General features: G+C 34.8%; 1 long non-coding RNA gene across 1 annotated transcript; it reads right to left on the bottom strand.

Annotated features, from left to right (window-relative positions):
* Positions 1 to 15,823: 15,823 nt before the first annotated feature.
* Positions 15,824 to 17,702, bottom strand: LOC147017049 (uncharacterized). The gene is made up of 3 exons (XR_015049314.1): positions 16,616 to 17,702; positions 16,215 to 16,272; positions 15,824 to 15,990 (listed from the first exon to the last, which is right to left on the bottom strand). It is a non-coding gene; the product is annotated as an uncharacterized LOC147017049 (long non-coding RNA).
* Between the last annotated feature and the right edge of the window lie 8,433 nt (positions 17,703 to 26,135).

Raw genomic sequence — 26,135 nt, 5'->3', positions numbered from 1 at the left:
GTGTTTTCTCATCAAAAGGAAAAGAAATGGGGGGTGAGACTTGCAACTTTCAATTTAAAAAAAAATAGAAACCGACCTAATATATATATATATATATATATATATATATATATATATATATATATATATATATATATATGACACACACACATATCTGTGGTAAAGATACCGTGATATTAAAGAAGAGTAACAAAGCCATTTTTTTCTTGAATTAAGTGAAAGCTTAAAAAAAAATGAGAGGTTAGAAACAGAAAAAAGCTTTGTTGGGGGGGGGGGGGGAGTGATTGAGATTACACAACTATTAAAGAATATATCAGTAGGGTGGATTTACTGGTTCTGGCTCACTTTTCCCCATGTAAATGAATGGGGGATTTTCAGCGATTCCCTTTTTTTTCCCCTAAAAATAAACCCCCTTTTTATCCGTTTTTCCCTGCTGTGCAGGGGTTTGGCTTTTTGTGAGGCAATGTTTTATGGTCGGATGCCCTTCCTGGACGCCTCTTACAACACAGGGATATGGTACACCTATTCTAACCGGGGCATACACCGGGACCAGTATACTGGTACTCATTTCGCCGACCTCGGAAGGATGACAGGCTGAGTCAACCCCCTGGTGTTAATTCAGCAGCTGAGCGGGATTCGAACTCGGGACACTGGGATCCCAAGCCGCCACCCTAACCACTAAGCCAACACCAGGCTTTGTATATATATAACCAGGCTATCCCAAGGTATATTTATTTGTCTCCCCTTTAACCTGGAGGTTGATCAGCTCACTCATTGAACCTATAAAGATTTGTTCATTCTCAAATTCCTTCAATAGTTTAATTTTCTTTGCACAATAATCCCCATCTAAAATATTGACAAACAAAACATTTGAATCTTTATATTTTTTAAGATACCCCTTTTGTGCCATTACGAAATGATAAACTTCTCTTAATGATCTCATCTGACCACCTCCTGAGCCACATATCATTTTGAGATTATAGTAAATTGTTTTTTCATTGTTCAATTGATAACCATCAAAGTTTTCAGTCCATTCAAGGATATTCATTTTTTTCTTTACATCCTCTAACTTACTACTTTTTAAATTGATTCGCTTATTTGTTTTATTTACCTTTGTTTTAGTTATTTTTTCAATAAGACTTATTTGATATTTTTCACATTCATTATGTTTTCCATTTATATACCAAGACTGAGATTTTCTCCACTCTTTAGTTTGATTAATACTTGGTTTAACCATTTATATATTGTGAAAAACCACAAGTGTAGCCCTTAAAAAACCCTAACCCTTCTTCCCATCGTTAAAACGCAATCTATTTTATACACTCTATCATACAATATCCATATGGAACACAATCTATTCCATTATCTAAAATAAATCTCTTATCATCAAAGGCTCCTAATGCCTTTTTATTTACTTCTTCACTATATATGTTATGTTTATAACTTCTTATTGTATTCATTTTCCTGTATTCTTCTTTCTTATTCATCAAACAATTATAATAATTTCTAAAAGTTATTGATTTCTTTATTACATATTTCTTTATTCCCTTTAACCTCTTATCAATCTGATCACCATACTTATAAGCATATGCCTTTGCTCTCAATCCAATAAACTCACTCATTACTTTTCCACCCAACTCATCCTTAAACTTACCAATAACCTTTTCATTCTTTTTGGAAAATAACTCACTCTTCTTGCTGAAATTACTTGTATCATATACTCCAATATTTTTCTTCATATCTTCATAAACATCATCAGTTTTTATATCTAGGATAAAACTATCAGTGTCCATATACAACAATGAAACATTTTCACCATACTCTTTCTTTAAGTCATTATACAAATAATCATACATCAATATCTTTGATAAATCAAGAACTGCTCTTCCAATATAAATTGGTTTATCCATTACAATACTTTCCTTTTTCATATGAATTGCAGAAAAGTTCTCTGAAAAAACCTCTTCTCTCTCAAAACTTGGTTTATTTATCAATCTCAAGCTTCTTTCCAAGATGTTGCGAATCTAATGTTTTGCCTGTTTCTAACATTTTCCATAGTCTTTCCAAATACAGCATTATTCATTAATTTATAAAAGTCCCCTTCAAATTTTACTTTTGTATTTGCTCTCATATCTGTATTGAATTGAATATACTTTTTCACCCAAGGACTTTGTTTAAATTTTAAAACTCTATGAATTTTAGCTACTCTCAATCCTTCTCTCAAAAACTGTTTTAAGCTTCTCTGATGTAAAACATATCCCTCTTTATCATAGAATGTTGTTAATAACTTTTCTGTTGATTTGACTTTAATATTAAAACTTTTATGATAATCACTGAACCATTCTTTCTTTGGGGTTTCTTTCTCACATGCAAAAGGAAGGTCTTTATGCTTATTATGAAGAACACTGGGTACCTCAAATCAACTTCAAAATAATAACCTTCTTCTTCGTCATTCAATTCCTCTTGAGAAGAAATAACAATATTCATCAAAGCCTTTTCATAATCCTTTTCTTCCACCCACTCTAATTTACCATAAGGTAGAGATTGAGACATTGCCCATCCATACAAATTATTAGCATCAAAATACATCAAATAATTACTATCTTTTTCACTATCATAATTTGGGAGATATTTATTATTTGCTTTCGCATATCTTTTTGAACATACTTGTGATATTCCACCTCTCTTGGACTTCTCAATCATCAAAAGCATATCAACATCACTGATTAAATCTATATCTTGTTTTGTCATTTTCAACATTGCACTCCAAGCTAAACCAGGAGCTGTGAAATAGTGGGCAGGGTCTAATCCATAACAATTTTTATTATGACAGAGTGTTCTAAAAGCCTCAAACACATCAGCTAACAATAAAACATCTGTTTTTAGATATAAATCATGATATTCTCCAAGGTTCTTTATCTTAAATATTTTCCACATTTCTTGTGCGTGTTTATATTCCTTATCACTTATCTCTTCTTCATAAAGGTTATTATAGAAACTTTCCTTTGAAGGAAGTTGTGTTTCTTTAAATCTCATAAATGAATCCATATAATCATAAGGATAAATTCCCTTACTTGTAAGAATTTTCTCTTTACTTTGAATTTCATTCCTTGTTTGAATTTCCTCTCTCGTAAGAATTCCTTCTTTAATCAGAATTTCATCTTTAATCTGAATTTCCTCTTTAGTTCGAATTTTCTTTATAATTAGAATTTCATCTTCAGTTAGAATTTCTTCATTAATTAGAGTTTCCTCTTTACTTTGAATTCTCTCTTTTATCTGAATTTCCTCTTTAGTGAGAATTTCCTCTTTTGGAAAGAATGAATTAAGATTTGGAAAAGAGTCCGTGGAGCTTAGATTTGATGCGAGGTAGGCTAGTGGTGTTCCCATAAACTTGTAAGAATCTAGAAACCTAATACGAGTTAAAGGTTTTGTGAATATCATTTTTGAAAATGAAATATACTTTTGACTTGTGTTTGTTATGGCAGAAATATTCCCTGGTGTTTTTGAAAGTTCATTTATAAATAGATGTGTATCATAGTTGGCGCTGTTGTGAAGAAAGACTGGAATAAAAGAAGGTAATTTATAATTAAGATAACAACAGGAATGAGCGACCTCTATATTTACCAGTAAGATGACAATGGTCTCTAACTTTAGACTCCTTAATTTCCCCCTCACAAATATGACAGATATTGTTCATTCTAAATTCTAATTTTTCTTCTTTGGTTAATTTCATCGGTTCATTTGTTTCTTTCATTAATTTAGTGAGTCTTATACAATCCTTTTCTAATCGTTTTACAAACTCTTGTGAAGCATTTTTTCCACGATAATGTTCAAGTTTGTTATACTTTTCTCCAACAGATGATTTGATATAATAACAGAAACCACAAGGAATATGTTTTTGATATTTATTTGTATATGGTTCTTTTGGATTAGGAGAAGCAGTATTTATCTTTTTTAGGATACACTCAAAATCAGCGTATATCACAAATGGGTGCATGATAGATTTATTATAATCTTCAAAAGAAATCTTTTCACCAGGTTTAGGCATTGTAATTACAGCTGATTTATGATTACTACAATATTTTGAATGTTGTTCTAATCGTTCTTTTGTATGAAATGAATTAAGGCATCGCTTACAAGGATATATTTTGTTTGCTGTTCTGAATACCTGAGAAGAGATTAATCTTGATAAATTATTGATGTATGTGTAATGTGAATTCTTTCCAACACTAAAATATAAAAGATCAATGTGTGTTTCTTCATTTTTATAGTTGTTTGAAATTTTTAATATTTGAACTTTGTTTGTATCCGTTAATCCATATACATTAATAGAAAGATTATTCTTTTTCTCAAATTTAGGAATATCTGTTAGTGGCATTGGGAATTTAAAATCTTTAATGTCCAAGGTATTCTCATATTTCATATATTGTTTTACTCTTTCTGAATTACATTTTGGTGGATGTAAGTGAGCAAGAACAGACCAGAGAAAACATTTATTATCATTGTTCTTAATATTAACAACTGCCTTCTTTAGTTTTATTTCTTTTGGTAATTCAATATAAGAAGAAGCTTTAAGAGGGTTTGATTTTAGAATGTGTATATCTAAAAAGATGATTTTTTTAATATTGAATCCACTTCCTACCACTGTATTATCAACATCCTCCTCTTGTCTTGATAGTTCTTCATAAACCCCACTATTCAAAAAAATCTTGAAATGATGTTATAAAATGAAGATCTGTTCTCATATAAGGAGTTTGTTCTTCATCTTGTCTTTTCATATTCATTTTCACTCCCATATAAAACTTTAAAGTTTTCATTTCTTTTAATGTCTTTTTAATAAAATTTTCAACATCAGGTTTCACTATTTCAATTGATTCAGCTATTGATGATGGACCGGGTTCTCCAAATTGAAAAATCCTTATTTTTATATGCCCTTTAAATGCCCCATCAGTGTTTTCAATATAATAGTCTCCCCTTTACTTTAAACTCATTTTTCTTGTGTTTTTGTGATTGAAGATGTTTATTATAACTACTCTTCAAAACATCCTTTGAACAGATATCACAATGTTTTCTTTCCAACTCAAGAGGAGATATTTTATGAAACAGATTAAATGTGTGTTTGTTGGTTCGGAGGTGTTTTCTATAATGTTTATATTCGTGATTACAAACATCGCAGTACGTTGTATTCACCATATTTATAGAATAAAACTTTGCTTAAACTAAAATTTTCTTGATGAAAATTTCGTTTGTTTTACAGGTGAATCTGTGCTTAAAACCATTTTATCCTCCAACTTTTTCACTTAATAAATACAATGTTTCAAGACACAAAAGACAAGTTTCAATCAATCTCTTCATCTGTTAAAGATACTGAGAAATATGTCAAGGATGTAAAATTGAACAAAGATAAATATAACAACTATTGGATAAAAACTATTATGGTAAATAATATGAGTTCTTCAATTTCCTTCAGTGGAAGGGCCTTTAGTATACCTGGTAGAACATCAATTAAAGTATCTCTAACAAAAGTTTCTCCTCTCCTTCTAGTAATATATTCAAAACTAGAAAAAGCAATGAAACAAGAAAAAGTATCAAAGAACAAAAACCTTATGGATGAAGCTTTAGAAAGAAAAGATAAGACCATCTGTAATATGCAAGGAGAAATTTGTATTTTTTTCAACAACCCTAAAGATGTAAATCCTGGATGAAATAAAGGATGTTAATATATCAGGTGAAATGACATTTCGTTCAATAGTAGTTAACGATAATTTTAAAATTACCTTTAATATAAAAAATGTTGTCGTTGAATCTGATAATGAAAAAAAGTATATCGATATCGATGGTAATATACAACTGAAAGTATAGATGAATTTCAGTTTAAGTAAAGTTTTACTTTATAAATATGCTAGACTTTCCTGATTCTCCATATGACAAATTTGAGAATTGTCCTGCGTGTGAAAGACGGGGATTAAACACAGAGTCAAAAGCCTATAAACAATGTATATTCTGTGATTATCTTCTAATTAATGATAATAAAAAATATAAAAAGGAAAATAATTCTTTTAGATTTACACCAAAAATGAATTACTTTACAAGATTGATTAGAGAAATGAATGTAAAGTATGAGGATGATAACACACCTTTCCTTACAAGGGAAGAAACTGAACGTATAAGAGAAATGTTCAAAGGATTGTTGTTGTATATTATTCATGGATGTAATTTTCAGGGAAATATCAACACAAGATATTGTATAAATAAAATAATGGATTATCTTGAAATTAAACCTGAACTTAGGATAAAATATAGAGTTTCTAAAAAAGCCAATAATAAATTAAATAACCTGTTTTTCAAATATATAAATGAATGATTTTTTACCTATTTGGGAAAATAAGATAAAATTTAACAACCATAAAAATCTCCCAAATTCATTAAGATGTCTCATAGTTGGTTCAAGTGGATGTGGAAAAACCTGCTTACTTTTAAAAATGCTCCTCACTCCCAACTTTTTAGATTATGACAATTTAATAATTTTCACAAAGTCGAAGTTTTCAACCAGAGTATCAACTACTCTCACAAGGTTTTAATGCTGGTCTTCAAAAAGAAGATATAATCGGTTTATTTAAACGTCAAAAAACCTAAATGATTATAACATTGAAGATATAATTCAACTATTTTGTGATACACAGAGATGTAAAAAAGAAATCAAATCCTATAACTTGTATTCTTAGTGATAATACGGATGATATACAGTCTCCCTCAAGATTTGGATAAATCAAAAAGAACCTCGTTATCTTTGATGATTGTGTTAATGAGAGAAACCAAACAGTAATGGACAGCTACTACACAAAGAGGGAGACATTCTTCTTGTAATTGTATTTATCTTAGTCAATCGTACTTTCAACTTCCTCGTCGTTCCATCAGAAACAATGCTAATACTTTTATTTTATTCAAGTTAAATTCAATAGATATCAATAATTTTTGGAGAGATAATTGTTCTACATTATGTAGTAAAAAGAAATTTGAGGATTATATGAAGCACACGACTGAAAAATATAAATATATTGTTGTGAAACAAGATGAGATATTAAGGGATATATTTTTTGTTTTATAAACAATTACATATATAAATGACAACTATTATTATAAATCTTGTGGGTAAATCTGCTTCTGGAAAAAACTTTCATAAATCAAGGTTCTTGTGTAGTACAAATGAGAATATTGTAAATTTACTTAAAAAACACCCCGTGATACGCATTGTATCAACAACAACTAGAGCAATAAGACCTGGAGAAGTAAAAGGTGAAGATTATCACTATATTTCAGTGGAGGAACATATGCGATTGAGGAATGAAGGTCAAATGTTTGAGGAGGTTTCTCTTGGTACAACAAAATATTCACATTGTAAGAGTGAGTTAAGGAAACTAAAATCTGGTGGTGTTGGGATATTAGAAACTAATCCAGAAGGAACGAGACAAATTATTAAACATCTGAGTGGAGTGAAGATTTTATCATTCGGTTTTGATGTTGATGAAGAAACTCAACGCAAATGTATGAAAAGCAGAGATGCAAGTATTAGTGAAGAAGAAATTACAACTCGCATTAATGTTAATAAAGAATTTGATGAAATATTTAAAGAAAAGGATTTATTTGAACACATCTACTTGAATGATGAAGAAAAGGAAAATTTCCCTGTTGATCTTTACAATTCATTAAATGATATTTTACAATAAATAAATGGATGTAAAAGAAAGAGCAAGAAGATTTAAGGAACATCAAGAGTTGGTTTCAAAAGTTGTAAAACAACAGGAAGACATAAAGAAGAAACGCAGACAGAAACTAACGGGCGAAGAAGCATTTGAAAGAAAACAAGAGAAATTTTTTAAACCACTTTTAAAAACTTCCCAAGAAAAATGAAAGATGTTTCCACAGTTCCCACAGTAGAATATACTCCCAGAAAGCTCCAAATGTTAAAAGATTTCAGTCAAATGACGGAGGAAGAATTAGAGCATATTGGAGAATTAGAACATGATGAAGGTTTATTTCAACAACTGGAAGAGATTAATCAACCCCCTGATTATATTGTGAATGCTGTTCAAAACAATGAATATTCAGCGGATTCAAAAACCAAAGCAGGACTCATTCCAACAGAACAACCAGCAATATTTCATCTTGTTCAAGAAAAGGTATTGATATTTAATGATGAATTAAGGTTCTTAAGTTCTGCTCAACCCCCTGTTAAACTAACTCCGAGATTAATGTTTCTTCTCACAAAAGATGGAAGACAAGGTTCAACTGTGAAGGATGAATCAAAGTATATTGATAAACCATTGGATATGGAAAATAATGATGATAGAGTATATATTGATTTGCTGAACACTCTAAATTATAAGGTTATTCTTTCTGGTAAAAGTAGGAAGAATGAGAAGGAGAAACACATTATTCAGGCTTTAAGTATCCTTGGTTCAGGTGTTAGTTTTCTTCCAAATGACCCATCGCAATTAGTTAATAGACTGTTATTGTTGTTAGGCAGTCAGAAGGCTGGAAATAACAATTGTTTTAATGAAGCATCAGCCATTTTAGACCAGTTGATGAACATGAAAATAATTAATAAATATCAATATAAAGACATTTTATCTCATATTAAATAAGATGAGAAGCACAATCCTTAGTTTCAATTTCACAACAAGCGACCACACATCTTCATTCCCATACCCACTACAACTTGACACAACAAAAGAATATGAGGCATCTTTATTGTCCATGGAAACTTATAATACCTTATTTAATATAACTGATAAAAATGACAAGTTTAGTTATAATCCCGGAAGTGGATACAAACGATAACAGTCTCACCGAGCATATGAGATTTCTCAAATATCTTCCGAAATTGCTCGTCTTATGAAAGAACAGGGTGATGAACCAAAAAATATTGTTATAAACATTCAAAAACATACTTCAAAATCAACGATTAAAGTTAAAAATAACTACAAGGTTGATTTCACAATTGATAATTCATTTAGAGAGTTATTGGGTTTCTCCTCAAAAAAAGATTGAAACTAATGGGACGTTTTACAGTGATAATGTCATTCAAATATCCTCAGGAATAAATTCGGTGTTAATTCACTGTGATTTGATTGATGGTGCTTATAATGATGGAAAAAAAACAAATACAATATTTTCATTCAGTGCATACTCAACCCCAATTGGTTATAAATTCAATATGGAACCCAAAAATTTGGTTTATCTACCTGTGTCAGGAAAACCATACACAGAGTAAATTTTAGGATAACCGACCAAGATAATCGTGTGATTTCTTTTAATGGAGAAGTTATATCCATCAGAATTCACCTACGTGAAGTTTTCCAATAAATAAATACGATGGTTATTGTGAGGAAACACGAGTTGGGAAAATATAAAATAATTACAGGGGATGGGATGTTCCTTTCCCCATACTACAAGGGTGAAGGTATGTATCTTGGTAGAGGATACTATAAACCTAAGAGACAAAGGGGTGTTGGACATCAATTTAGAGGAGATGGGATAATTGATACTCTCATGGGTATTGGTTCAACTATTCTTAAACATAAAGATCTAATTGGTTCAACTGCTTCTGCTGTGGGAAATGTAGCAGGTGCTGTAAAGAGTATAAAAGATGCTCAGAAGGAATCTCATAAATTACAAGCAATAAAAGAAATTAAGAAAGGCAAAACTCAGTTGTCCCCCCAAGAACGACAGAAAATAATTCAAATACTTGGATCAGGGTTTCAAAAGTTTTAACATCTTTTTTTCCTAAATAAATACAAGTATGGAAGCAATTGATAGTATCTATGATTTGGATGATACTATTATTATCTCAAACTCCACTAAAAAGAAGATTACTTCAAGGTAAATGCAATAACTGGAACAGACTGGAATACGAATGGTACAAAAAGTTTTGAAATAAATAATCAACAAACCTATTTGAATCTCTCCGAAAGTTTCTTGTTGTGTAAATTTAAATTCACTAAAGCTGGGAATAACACAAACGCTACACTTGTAAATGATTTCTTCTGGAAAATGTTTGATAGTGTGCGTTTGTATATTGGAACACAAGAAGTTGAAGCGGTTGATTATGTCTCTGCTGTATCTGAAATGATAAAATTTACACTCTATACATTCAGTGATAGAATGGGAAAGGGGTCTGTCGAAGGTTTTATTCCTGATATGTCAACGGGAACAAACACAGACCCTGGATATATTCAAAGGAAAGGAGCGTATAATGATGATACAAAAGCAGAAAATAGTTTTACTGTGGCGGTTCCTCTTAAAGGTATATTTGGATTTTGTGATCATGATAAAGTTCTGTATGGTCTTAAAATTAGATTTCAACTACAAAGGAATGATAATGAAAATAGATTGCTTTTTGGTGTTGGTAATGCTTTTGGTGATCAGAATAAATTTGTAATTGAGGAGATGAGTTGGTATATCAGTGAATATACTCCTAATCTTAAAACAGAAGAGATGTTGAATCGAAGACTTAACTCAAAGAAACCACTCAGTGTATCATACCTCAAAAGAAGATGTCAACACGTTAAACTCAATCAAACTACTTACACGTGGAATTTGGGTGTTCTGGAAGGAAAGCCACGATATCTGTGGATCATTTTTAAAAAGCCAGATGGTGATACTGCGACTGATAAGAATAATGCATTGAGTGATAATGCTAAGGTGAAACAACTTCGCGTTTCTCTAGATGGAACATTTTATCCACGAGATAGATTGGAAATTAATTGGGAAAAAATGATTTTGCTGAAGCATACAAGTCTTACCAAAAGGTGTGTGAAAGTAATGGAAATAAAGAACCTATTTTGGATATGACAGCATTTAAAAGTTTGTATACAATCTATGCGTTTGACCTGAGCGCGCAAAAGGAAACTATAAAGTCTAATCGAGTGGATACTTCCCTATACATTGAAAGAGGAGAGAGTGAAGAAGTTGATACATATTGTTTGCTTTTGGAAGAAACAGAATTGCAGATTAATACAGATAATGGTGTGATGATTAGTCTCACATAATTTTTTGTTAAATAAATGAGTGGCAAAGTACCAACTGGGGTATATGTTAATCAAATCAATCTTCATAAACTATCATCTTGTGTTCAAAATCAAAAGCCTTGTACGATTAACGTTAATACAATTCAGAGAAAAGGAGCAGTAAGAATTGATGTTTTGCTCACAAGAGAACAGGTTAAAATCTTGAATGACACTGGCTCACTTAAAATTAAAATGACAAAACCAATGTTGAAAAAATATTCAATAAGAGAGACGAGTGGAGGATTTCTCCCATTTCTAATTCCTTTATTTGCTGGTTTAAGTGCGGTTGGAGCATTGACGGGTGGTATTTCAACAGCGGTGAAAACTGCCAACGAAAGGAAGGCTCAACTCCAGGCTCAAAAAGAATTGGAAAGACATAACAAAGAGTTGGAGAAACAAATTAGTGGAAGTGGCGTAATTGTAGATTTTGCTGAAAAACTTGAAGGTCTGCCTGATAAAGCGAGATTGTTAGTTGGAGATATGCTTTCTTCTATTGCACAAGCAGGTGTAAAATTAACGAAAAGAGGTAATGGATTATATCTTTCTAATAAATAAATGAGCATTGATGAGTGGTTGAAAGAATTTGGAAAGAATACAACATCAAATTTACAACTTGCCAAATATTGTAAGAAATTAAAAATTCAAAATGTGGTTATTTGTATGAGAGATGAATTAACAAATGTGCCGAAACATACAAAGAATATTATTATGAACTTAGAAGATAATAATGGGAACGGTTCTCATTGGGTTTGTATTTTTAATAATCAAGACAAATATTATTTTGATAGTTTTGGTCTTCCACCACCTGTTGAAGTCATAAAATTCTTACAGAATGGTGTTTATCAAACATTTCAAGTCCAAGAATTAAATTCCAAGTGTTGTGGTCAATTATGTCTATATGTGTTATTTCAACTCAACAAAAATAAAAAATTTTATGATATTATTTTTAATCTAATATAAATGACTTATGTTGGTAAAGATGGTTCTATCTTTGGTGTATCTCAAGAACTGGATATTGATTTATCAAATTATTACACAAAGGCACAGGCTGAACGACATAAATATAATATAACCAAAAATATTAACATGAAAAATGCTTTTAAATTAAAAAATTATCCAAGCCCGACTGACGCGAATGACTTGGTGAGATTAAGCGATTTATCACAATATATATACTTAAATAAAACGGCTGTGTATTCCAAAGATACAGAAGTGTTGATATTATCTCCAGGTCATACAGAATTCACAGTTCGAATTAAAATAAATTTTTATAAAGAAGGGCGTATCGTTTGTATGAGAATAGAACAATGGGGGTATGATATGAATGATTTAGGGTATAATTGGTCATTTAAAATTAACCTCGAAGACCTGGAACAATTAAATCAGTCTCGTAAGGAAGAATATTATCCACTTGGTATCGAGAATGAGTTTTGTGGGTCCACGATTAGTAAACAACAAATAAAAGAATTTAATAAGGGCAAATATAATAATGGTTTTGCCCTTGTTTATCTCATGAAAACAGAAAAAACAGGATTATATATAATAAGTAAGGAAATACAAAATGATTTAACTATGGGAAGATGGGGAGGTGTTTCGTGCCATAATATTATTCTAACATATATTTCTAATACATAAATGACAGCAAGAAGGCTTCAAGAAAATTATCATTTCTGTGTCCAAGCATACCTTCAAGAAAAGGGTATTCGGTATTTTAATAAATATGTTCTACAACATAAGAATGAGGTATTTTCAATAAAAGATTGGCATTATGCTGATGTTGATAAACCGACAACTTTAGATTTAATTAGAATGTTAAATAATGAAAAAATTATAAAGTTAAGAAAAGGTAAGGCTCTTTTAGAAATTCAAAAGAAATTTTATTGGTTTCCTGTTGTAAAAAAATTATTTTCGATGCAGGAATAACAAGAAATCCTGATGAATATATGTATAATATTCTATGGGGTGTAAACGATTCAAGGATAGTAAGGGATGAGGAAGGAGTTGAAGAAGAGAGGGAAGAGGAGGAAAAGGAGAATGAGGAGAGGGAGAAGAAAGAGAAGGAGGAAAAGGAGAAGAAAGAGAAGGAGGAAAAAGAGAAGAGAGAGAAGGAGGAGAGGGAGAAGAAAGAGAAGGAGGAAAAAGAGAAGAGAGAGAAGGAGGAGAGGGAGAAGAAAGAGAAGGAGGAAAAAGAGAAGAGAGAGAGGGAGGAGAGGGAGGAAAGAGCGAGACAAAATAAATATCAAAATATGGAAACCAGTGAGATTCAAAAAAGATTGGCGGTATTACAGAAAATAACTCAACCCACCGAGGAGGAAACCAAAGAATTGACAAGTCTATTTGCAATATTTTCTTCAAGACTATTGACATCGTCAAGCCATTCATTTTAATTCAAGTTTTTTCTTAAATAAATGGAGGAGAGAGTGAAGGCATTTCTTAGGATTCTTTATGTTTTAAAAATTAAGATTCAAATGTGCATGTTGGAAACTAAAAAGGTTTTTGCACTCTGCAGGAATTTTTCTCATAAATAAATGAGTTATTGTCTCAAATGTAAAAAGAAAACTAATACTAAAAATATTTCATATATTAAAAGTAAAAATAACAGGGTTATACAAAAAGGTATATGTTCGGTGTGTGGTTCAAAAAAAATCAATTTATCTCCAAACACAAACTCGGAGGAGATATACAAAAGTTTTTATCAGGAAGTAAATTTACAACTACTGGAATACCAGGGGAATTACATCTTCCAGGGTATTCTTTCTGTGGTCCAGGCACAAACTTGGATAAAAGATTAGATGAGGCAGACAATCCTAAATCCTGGAGTAAACCAATCAATAGAGTTGATGAAGTGTGCATGAGACACGATATTGATTATGGGAATACCACAACGTTGGAAGAAAAGCATGAAGCCGATAGAGAAATGTTGTATAATTTGTCTCTGATACAAAATCCAACCTTGAGAGAAAAAGTTGATAGGTTCATCGTGAAGAAGATGATTAGTGCTAAATTGAAACTTGGACTTGGAAATTCAAAAAACTTGTAAGCTCTAATGATGTCATTAAGACTGAAGAGCAATTAGCTGATGAATTACATAAACCAATATTCACAAAGTTTCAGAGAAGGAAAGTTTATTCCAAGGAAGTAGATTATATCTGGTCTGCTGATTTGATTGAACTCAATAATGATAAGGGGTACAAGTATGCTTTAACCGTTATTGATTTGAGGAGTAGATATGTGTGGGTTGTCCCTTTAAAAAACAAAACAGGTAATACTCTTATGTTAGCTTTTCAACAGATATTTAATAAAAGTAAGAGAAAACCTAAAAAATTGTGGACTGATGAGGGTAGAGAGTTTTATAACAAGACATTTATGAATTTTCTAAAAAATAACAGTATTACATTATACAGTACCTTTAATGAAGGGAAGGCAGTTGTTGTTGAACGTTTTAATCGTACCTTAAAAGAGAGACTATATAAAAAATTCACACAACTCGGTTCACAACAATGGTTATCTTTTATTCAGGATATTGTGGATAAGTATAATGACACGATTCACACGTCAACGAATATGAAGCCATCAGAAACATTTACAAAATTAAAATATGAAAAAGAGATTAATGTCAGAAAACCTAAGTTCAAAGTTGGTGATATCGTAAGAATATATAGGTGGAAATCTCATTTTGAAAAGGGTTTTACTGAACGATGGACGAAAGAACTTTTTAAAATTGTTGATGTAATAGATACGGTTCCTTGGACTTATAAGATATATGATTTGGAAGGGGAAGAGATTTTAGGTTCATTTTATTCACAGGAATTACAAAAGACAAAGATAAATTGAATTTTTTTGACTCCGCTCCTTTTTGACTCCACCCACACAAGCCTCACCCACACAAACCCCACACAAACCCACCACACACAAACCCCACACAAGCTCCAATAAATTGAAATTTTTTGACTCCGCCCCTTTTTGACTCCACCCACACAAGCCCCACCCACATAAACCCCACACAAACCCCACCACACACAAACCCCACACAAGCTCCACACAAGCTCCACACAAGCTCCACACAAGCTCCACACAAGCTCCACACACACAAGCTCCACCCATATTCACATAATTAGTGATTAGTTAATTAGTTCCCCCACACACAACATGTTTATTTAATTAAAAAATTATCCACCCATCCACACAAGCTCCACTCATCCACCCATCCACCCATCTCTCCACCCATCCATTGATCCACACAAACCTCATCCACATTCGCCCCTGCCCACATAAACCCTGCCCACATCAACCCCTCCCACATAAGTCCTGTCTACACAAGCTCCACACAAAAACTCCACACACATAAACCCTGTCCACATAAACCCCTCCCACACAAGCTCCACCCACATAAACCCCGCACACACAAGACCCACCGAAGCCCCGCCCACATAAGCCCCACCCACATAAACCCCGCCCACACACACCCCGCCCACACAAGCCCCACCGAAGCCCCGCCCACATAAACCCCTCCCACACAAGCCCCACCCACACAAGCCCCACCCACACCCCGCCCACACAAGCCCCACCAAAGCCCCGCCCACACAAGCCCCTCCCACACAAGCCCCACCCCCTCATCCCCCCTGTGCGCCCCCCACCTTTGACCCACCACCTCCCTCATCCCACCCCCCACCCTTCCCCACACACACACATGGGGAGGGGAGGGATAGGATGAGGGGGTGATGGGTCATTGGGGGGGAGCGCACCTACCCTCCCTTCATGTTTTGATCCTCTTCTTGTAATTCAGAATCAAGTAATTGTATACAAAACAAATATAATTTATTAATATTGAAAATATTAAATATTCATTTGCGAGAATGTATAATCTTTCCCAGCAATCTTCTCCAGATGTCTTGTGATTTCGAAACTCAGACACCATATTCTGTTTTGAAACAAAAAGTGGATAATAATTACATGGTAATATGAGTAAGCCTCGTTGACCACTGAATTAACACACCAGGAGGCCGACTCAGCCTGTCATCCTTTCAAGGTCAATAAAATTAATTCCAGTGTACTGACAAAACCGCGTTCAAACTAATAATGCAACCAACATTAGACGACATTCTAAAGAGAGAGTGATATTAATAATAATTCAGAAATATTTACCTCCAGAAAATCATGTGTTGTACAAGATTGCTTCAACAGCTGATGTTGTGCGATAGTGCTGAAAAAAAAAAAAAAAGTCAAGGGTATAGATGAAGAGACAGACAGACAGGGAAAGCAACACACACCCACACACGCACACACACACACACACACACACACACACACACACACACACACACACACACACACACACACACACACACACATAGACACACATAGACACACGCACACACGCACACACACACACACACACACACACATAGACACACATAGACACACGTGTCTCACCATTGGTTTAATTCATTCGAGATCAGAGACCGGTCATTATAAATCATTGATCTCTTCAATAAGAGCAGAGAGAGGTAGGTAGGAAGACAGACACACACACACACGTGTCTCACCATTGGTTTAATTCCTTCGAGATGATAGGACGTGATAAGACTTCGTGCCACTCATTGAAAATGTCTTTCAATTCTCTTCTAAAATCATTGATCTCTTCAATAAGAGTATTAATTTCATGAACCACGTCGTGATACGTAAACTCAATTTCTTCCAATGCCCTGTCAGGGAAAAAAATATATATATATATATCAGAATTATCATGATTTAATTAATAATCATTTGCTTCATCGTTCAAAGAGAAAACCAAACAAACTTACCAACTCTGTAGTAAGCTTTTGCCTTCATCGGAAGAGAGATCATCCATGTCTCAGTTGTAAAAATGAAAATCCTGTCTGGCAGAAACTTTGTCTGGTGAATCACTTATAAGGCTTACAATGAGAAAATTCCCGAAACATTGGGTGCGGCCACAGGAAATGACAGCTTGGAAAATAACTGGGCGATTGTATGAATCATTTACAAAACATACTTAAAATGGTTTCGATTCAAATGTTTTCAGTTCGTGTTCTGAGATAAAATATAAACACGAGACCTTGTCTCACAGAATAGTTCCTATTTTTTCACAGCATGACTGTCTAAAACCACACAGCACGACCGTGTCAAAAAACACTTCCTCATTTTCACGGCATGAACTGAAAACATTTGAAACAAAACTTTTTTATGGCGTGGTTTATACACAAAAATGATTTGCAACTCGGACGGTGGTCAGATGAGATCATTAAGAGAAGTTTATCATTTCGTAATGGCACAAAAGGGGTATCTTAAAAAATATAAAGATTCAAATGTTTTGTTTGTCAATATTTTAGATGGGGATTATTGTGCAAAGAAAATTAAACTATTGAAGGAATTTGAGAATGAACAAATCTTTATAGGTTCAATGAGTGAGCTGATCAACCTCCAGGTTAAAGGGGAGACAAATAAATATACCTTGGGATAGCCTGGTTATATATATACAAAGCCTGGTGTTGGCTTAGTGGTTAGGGTGGCGGCTTGGGATCCCAGTGTCCCGAGTTCGAATCCCGCTCAGCTGCTGAATTAACACCAGGGGGTTGACTCAGCCTGTCATCCTTCCGAGGTCGGTGAAATGAGTACCAGTGTACTGGCCCGGTGTATACCCCGGTTAAATAGGTGTACCATATCCCTGTGTTGCAAGAGGCGTCCAGGAAGGGCATCCGACCATAAAACATTGCCTCACAAAAAGCCAAACCCCTGCACAGCAGGGAAAAACGGATAAAAAGGGGGTTTATTTTTAGGGGAAAAAAAAAGGGAATCGCTGAAAATCCCCCATTCATTTACATGGGGAAAAGTGAGCCAGAATCAGTATTCTTACCCTACTTATATCTCACAGTCTTGTGGATTTATTTTTGTTTCATCAAGAAAAATATGATTATTTTAGAAATGTATTGATTATCAGTGATCACGGAATTTCAAATGGCTGAGAATAACTACTCACTGGTGTATATTTTTACTGCAAATAAAAATGTCTCATTTCTCACCTCTGGCGTTATAGTTGTGAAAACAACCAGAATGGTCATGCAATCAACCCAAATTCATTTTGGTGTCGTAAAAGTTTTGGACATCATAAATTCACCTTTCCTGGGTGGAAACAAAATGGCAAATGGTCCGAACACTGATATTGTGTGTGTTCAACACTGATATTGTGTGTGGTCCCTTTCAGTGAAGAACACGACGTCACTTCCGTAAATGTGAGGTTGCTTCGTGCATGACAGAGAAATAAATACACATGGCAAATATATGATATCATTGTATGTTTTGTATTTCTGAAAATAGGCATGATAATGTGCATATTTTATCGTCTTTGGTTGCTACTATTTTGCTTAGCCATGCTTCCTCTGTATGGTTTTTTGTTTACATATTATCGTTATGTTTCAGCATTGGATCATGTACTGGTCCCTTACAATTGCATATTCACCACACAGACAGCTGCACCATCACGGAGAGAACTTGACAGCTGCATCAGTGGTTGGATCGAGATGTCCGAGACCACCAGCTGGTTGAAATGCTGCTGTCCTGCCTCTCTGCCAGCATGACTTCGGCTGCACCATATGCCATGCAAGGTATATTAATGGTGCAGTGTCAAATTTCAGATTTGAGAGAAGAAGGATGGATTACTGGCAACAAATGCACCAAAACACCTTTCCAGTTTATCTTGAATGTAAATTGAATGAAGAAAAAATGTTATCAAAAAACGTACTCGAGGCTTGAGGCACAATGAATATTTCTCAAAAGGTGGAAGAGGAGTATAGAGGCTGGAGTAGAGGAGTGGGTTCCTCATTGCCTGTCACATTGCAGAAATCTCTGAATTAAAATAAATATGCGACAGAAGGTCTATTTTTAGACCTCACACTCTCTTTACTGTGGCCAAGGGGGTGTCCAGACAACTTTACTGCACCCACTCATTGCTCTCCAGCTCCAGCCCAAATCATAAACAAAGATAAATTGTCAAATCACAGAAAAATATAATACTTTGGTTTTCTTTTCTCAAAAGTGTGTATTCTAAGTTTGACTGCTGGATGTGTTTTCTGTGTTTTAAATCATTCTGGTCCTACACAACTTATGGACCAATATCATGATTCTCACACTCTTTTGGAGAAGGGACTGAAGCTGCCACCACACCAACTGAACAAAAACAAACAACTGCCACCACACCACACCAAACACCAACTTTTAGACTGAAAAAAAAAAACACCGCACTGCCACGAAAGAACTTAAAAGATCTCTCAACTCTGATTGCGCTTTTTGAGGTCATGCTTTATCTTTTGCAAGATCAGACCTTCAGGCTGCGTACCTTTCACAATCAGGCACAACTTTGATATTGAACCTTAAGGCCCAGTCACACCTTGACGTTTTAGCCAGCTTATGCCGATTTTTGGAAAATTTGTCTAAAACGCTGGTACACGTCGAATACATTATGGGTAAGTTTTGATAACATTGAGAGCACGCTGAAAAACACTGCCATACGTCGTTGTACGCTGGCTTTAAACGTTGTACTTTTCGGTTGTGCTCAAATTTTCCATGCTTGAAATTTCAAGACTTATGCCAGCGTATGACTCACACGTTCCGCATAACGCTGGCCATAAGTTGTAGGCACGCCACGCGATCGTTGACACACGTCGACACACGTTACTTGTAAGTTACTCATAAGTCGAAACACGTCGTGGTAATGTTTAGCGTACCCGAAACTTATTTCTAACCTATGAGTAACGTGTTGTACTCATGTTACGCGATCGGTGACACACATCGACCCACGTTACTTGTAAGGTGCTCATAACTTGAAACACATCAAGGTAATGCTTAGCGTCAGTGTTCCAGACTCCCTGGTTTTATTTTTTTTTTCTTCCTTCCTTCGGTATGACGGTGATTTTGACACTTCGATTTCTAGTGCGGTTATAATATAATATAATTAATAGGCTGCTGCTCACCGATTTAAATCATAACCGCACTGTACACTGAACACCGTCATACCGAAGAAAAAAAAAAAACCGGGAGCCTGGAACACTGACGCTAATCATTACCTTGACGTGTTTCGACTTATGAGTACCTTTCAAGTAATGTGTGTCGATGTGTGTCAACGATCGCATATCGTGCGTACAACTTATTCCCATCGCATGCGGAGCGTGTCATACGGCAAGTACGTCGTAAAATTTTCAACATGTTTAAAATTACAAGACGTACTCCATTTAATACGACATATGATAGCGTACTTTAGCGTTCTATTCACGCATACCAAACTTACCCATACCGTATTCGATGTGCGCCAGCGTTTTAGACGCATTTTTCAGAGGTCGGCATACGCTGGTAAGATCGCCAAGGTGTGACTGTGATGCTGACACTTTCATTTCTACGGCGGTTATGATTTGTTATGTAGCACTTAGTTATCATTGCCATACACATTATACATATTGGACATCATACTTCTTCAGCAAATTCCATATAGAAGCTACGAGGAAGTTGCAACCTGTTGTGAAATATTCCTGCAAAGTTTGTGAAAGCATAATGTCGATGTGTGTGCTGACTTGCACAAAATAACGAGGGAAGTTTCTAAAAATGTTTAGTATCTTCTAAAGTACTCAATTACAATAATAGCGAGAGCTTTATAATTAAGGGGCTGTTAATGCTACAAAAGCAAGAAATTTTCACTTGATCCATGGCTGCTTTTAGTGTCACACAGTGAAGATTATGTGCCTGCTGTGCAATTGACAGGGCTGTTAATGCAAAAGGGGAAGAGATGTTCACCCAGATGATCATGAAATCAATCATGAAAGACTGCATGACACAAGGGCTGACAAAATTATTGCATTAAGACCTACATTTTCGATCTGGAGGATAAATAAAGAGAAAGCAAGATTGTTTTAATAAGCTTGGGTGTTGAAGAAGGAAAATGCATTGTTCATTTTTATTTTTTAAAGCGATAAGGAGACCACCATATGTAACATTGCAGGGCAAAAGGCATGAGCTTGTATTCCGGACCAACAACAATAAAACGGCTACATCTTCGAGTGCATTTCAATTGATTGTCTGTGTGCTGGTTCAAACAAGCTGTTGCAAAAACAATTTACCCAGATCATTCAAATTTGTATTGAGCGAAAAAATTATTAAAGTATGTTGTCCGATTGGAATCGGCAAAGATGAAATGCATTTTTATTTTTAGATGACTATCAAGACTCTATTGTGACGGGTATTTATGAAAAACATGGTGCTCGTAATTTAAATTCACAATTTGGTGGCATGGAACATATAAGTGATACTCAAAAACAATCTGTATCAAGTACCGTATCATCACTCACAACCAGCCTGCAAAGTACACATTATTACCTCTGCCATCGAAGGTGGAGGGAGGTAATGTTTTCACCCCTGTTTGTTTGTCTGTGTGTTTGTGCCAAGGATATCTCAAAAAAACTATTGAAGGATTCAGATGAAACTTCATGGACAGGTTGGGTGTGTGACAAGGAGGAATTGATTCAATTTTGGTGAAGATGCGGATCTGGACACGAGAATTTTATTTATTTATTTTAAGTGATTCTTCAGCATTGAGAGATGGGGCCAAAAACCATATATAGCATGATATTTCAAAAATTTGTGATTGAATTATAACAAAACTTGGTGGATGAGTTGGGTGGGTGACAAGTTCAAGACGATTAGGTTTCAGTTAAAGTCCGATCCGATCAGTAAGAAAAAATTTGAGGGTGATATAGGGATAAAATGGTCCACAGAAAAAAAAAAAAATCATTGTCATCCGTCACGTGATTGGGCAGCCATTATTTTTTTTTTAACTTTCAAAAATCTTCTCTGAAGTGGCTCAGCAAACTGAGGTGCAACTTTGCACATATGACTGCCTGTCCAATTATTGGATTAAAGAAAAATATGAAATGATGTTTTCTCTGGAACCACTTATTCAATCGACGTGAAGCTTCACATTTACGATCTTCACATGTTGGGATGGGGAATTCACATTTTAAATTTCAACGTGATCAGACGTATGGTCTGGCAGCCAGAATTATTTAAATTTTTTGATCTGGTTTTTATTTTATTTTAAATTAGGTTCACTTGGCTGTACCTGGATGGATTTGAGCATAGAGGAGTAGCACCTGAAATATGAATCCTGTCAATGTTCCTCCTAATGACTTCATCTTTTCTTTTTGCTTGTTTGGGTTCCTTCTGATTAGTCCAATGCAGGACTGTACTGACTTGGTCTTCCATTTTATTTGAATTGAATTTATTTTAATCCCATTCCAAATTCAATTGAATAATGCATAATAATAATAAAAAAACAAGCTCGAATGAGCTAAGATCCTCGTTCTCTTAATGATGACGTCATAAAAGCGAATATGACGTCATTGTGATGTATCAGGTTTGCGATAAATTATCTGTGCTAATGCCTGGCTTGATTCCCGCAAACAAAATTCAAACAGCTTGCCTAGTTTCGGAGATAATGGTATAGGCGACGATTTTCATTAGCGGCGATATTATGACGTCAACTTTTTTTCTCGGAAGAATTCCCAAAATCGGAGACGGTTACTGACTGCGCATGGGCTTTCTGCATATACATGGCAAGTTTCACGAGGATCTCCATACCAGAAAACTCTGGGTTGTGAAACAAAAAAATTCAAAAAACAGGAATGACGTCATAAAAATTGATATGACGTCATAGTAATGTATCATATGTGCGATATTTCATCTGTGCTAATGCCATGTTTAATTCCCGCAAACAGAATTCAAAAAGCTTGCCTAGTTTCGGAGAAAATGTTTTAGGCGTTTTCCATTAGCGGAGAAATTTTGACGTCATAACTTTTTTTCGAGGAGGAATTTTCAAAATCGGAGATGGCTACTGTCTGCACAGAGTATTTTTTTCCATATATATATATATATATATATATATATATATATATATATATATATATATATATATATATATATATATATATATGCCAAGTTTCAGGAAGTTTCGATGAAAACTGTAGGCTGTGAAACAAACTAGTTTCGGAGATTATGGTATAGGTGATTTCCATTAGAGGCGATATTATGACGATAAATTTTTTTTCTAGGAAGAATTTCCAAAATCGGATGTGGTTACTGCCTGCGCGTGGGCTTTCTGCATATACATGGCAAGCTTCACGAAGATCGGATGAAAACTCTGGCTTGTGAAACAAAAAATGTCCAAACATAGGAATGACGTCATAAAATTGATATGACGTCATAGTGATGTATCGTATGTGCGGCAATTCATCTCTACTAATGCCCTGCTCGATTCCCACATTCTGAATTCAAAAAGCTTGCCCAGTTTGAGATAATTTTTAGGCAATTTCCATTAGCGGAGATATTTTGACGTCATAACTTTTTTCTAGGAGGAATCTTCAAAATCGGAGATGGTTACTGTCTGTGCAGGGTGGTTTTACACATATGTGCCAAGTTTCAGGAAGTTTCGATGAAAACTGTAGGCTGTGAAACAAATGAAACAAAAAACAAAAAATGTCCAAAAATAGGAATGACGTCATAAAAATTGATATGACGTCATAGTGATGTATGATATGTGCGGTACTTCATCTCTGCTAATGCCCTGTTCGATTCCCGCAAACAGAATTCAAAAAGCTTGCCTGGTTTCGGAGATAAATTTTTAGGCGATTTCCATTAGTGGAGATATTTGGACTTTTTTGTAGGAGGAATTTTCAAAATGGGAGATCGTTACTGACTGCACAGGGTATATGTATGTATATATATATATATATATATATATATATATATATATATATATATATATATATATATATATATATATATATATATATATATATATATATATATATGCCAAGTTTCAGGAAGTTTCGATGAAAACAGTAGGCTGTGAAACGAAAAAGTCCACAAGAACAACAACGTGAGTAAGATTTAGAGATCCTCCACGAGGATCTAAATACGCTATGGGTCAGGGTCGGGTGTCCAATCAAAGCAGGGCACCTTAGGACCCGGTCATCACTGCCAGCAGTTATACACTGGCAGTTATAATCATGTCTTTTAATAATTACACACCAGTACATAAACGTCACACAAAAGAAGTCCTGGTGAAGGTCTGCAATCTCTGATTGTGTTGCTCTTTATTGGTTCACGAGCCAGTAAGTGACCACTATATTCGTTATGGGTGTGTGCCTGTCTGTCTGTCTGCCCTGAGCATAGCTCCGTGGGTTTTGATCCGATCTTGATAAAATTAGGGTGCGAGGTTTGCATCATGATCTAGTTGTGTTTTCCGGTGAATGGGCATGCTGCGCCCATTATGGGCGGAGCCACGCCCAAAAAACGTTTTTTTAGGGGGGAAGCCGATTTCAATTTACATCTTGTCCGAGGGGGTTTGTCGAATCTGGCAGCTGTTTCGGTATTTGATTTGCCCAATGGTACCTGCATAGCCCCATGGAGCTCGATTTTTTCATTTTCATCCCAAGGTCAATGTCACAAGGTCAAAAACTTAGAAAATTGCGAATTTTGATATAAAAATCATACGACCACCCAAAGTTTGAGAGCTAGGATGACAATATTTCTAATGCATAATCTTGAGGTCATTCCCCACCTAAAATCTTGAAACCATTTGGCTCTATCTCGAACACCTTGCTTGTGGTGCCCCCTTAAAGTTTGTTTTTACGCTGATTTCATCAAAGTATGGATAATCCGAGGAGTGTGAAATGCCATATAGCCTATATGACGGTATATTGTTCCTGGAATGTTCCAGAGGAAGTTTTGCACCAAAGGTCATAATCCTTGACCTTTTACCTTTAAAGGCCACAAAGGTCAAATTTTCAAAGTTGTGGGAATCAAACCGGGTTTTCGACCTTCTTCGACGAACTAACTCCAATAAGCTATATCACGTATCCTGTTTCCTTATTTTAATGTCAACAACATTGTTTTGTGACCTTTAAAGGTTATGGAAAGGTCAAATTTTGAAAGTTGTTGAACGAAACCAGGTTTTCGACATTTTGCAGCTGTTGATTGAAGGTCACTATAATTAATTATAACTTGGTCAAAAATTATCACATTATCTCATCCTTGACTTCTGAAACAATCTACATTGTCAAATACTGCTCGTGAACCATTGTCGTCTTCAGACTTGTCTTGTTTATTTATGCTTTTGCACAAGTAAAGAAAATTCATGGTCCTTTTTACCTGCAACATGTGGCGTCTAGAAGAGCTCTGCTTGGTTGTTCCTGCTGTTGTTGTTGTTGTTGTTGTGGTCTTATTTGGGGTCGATTTTTGAAATGTGCACCCATTGGTCAAACAGCTGCCAGCACCCACCCATATTTGTAGCTTGACTCCACCCACCATGGCACTGAGACAAAATAATCTGGCTATTAGAATGCATTTTTGTCTAAAATCACCAATATTCGTCTCATTTCTTGCCTTTTGCTGAAACTGAAAGTAAAACCTTCTTCGCAATTAAAAAATATTAAATCAGAGGAGGAATTAGAGTTAAGATAAAGTCATAAAGGAGTCTGAATGGACTTTATAATACAGGCCTTAATTTCACTTAATTTCGCTCAGGATGATGGATTATGAACCACTAGCTCAGGATTACGTACATGAACCACGTGCTCAGTATGACGGAGCATGAACCACTTGCTCAGTATGACAGAGCAGGATGACAGATGACAATGCCTTTTTGTGTAAAAACCTACACATTGAACACATTCAAAACAGCTTTTCACCACCACCTCTTATTATCCCCCATCCAACTCCACGATCTTTTCTACCTTGAGTATGACAGTGCACTAACCACTTATGGAGCGTGATGGACCACAAACCACTCACTCAGCATGACAGAGCATGAACCACTTGCTCAGGTTGATATAGCATGAACCACTCGCTCAGGTTGATATAGCTGGAAACACTCGCTCAGGATGATGGACCACAAACCACTCACTTAAGATGGCAGAGCATGAACCACTTGCTCAGGATGATGGATTATGAACCACTTGCTCAGGATTACGTACATGAACCACTCGCTCAGTATGACAGAGCACG

The sequence above is a fragment of the Eptatretus burgeri genome, chromosome 11 (assembly GCF_056783735.1).
Source record: "Eptatretus burgeri isolate ZD-2024b chromosome 11, Ebu_testis_v1, whole genome shotgun sequence".
NCBI classification, from domain to species: Eukaryota; Metazoa; Chordata; class Myxini; order Myxiniformes; family Myxinidae; genus Eptatretus; species Eptatretus burgeri.
This window is presented reverse-complemented; position numbering and strand designations above follow the sequence as displayed.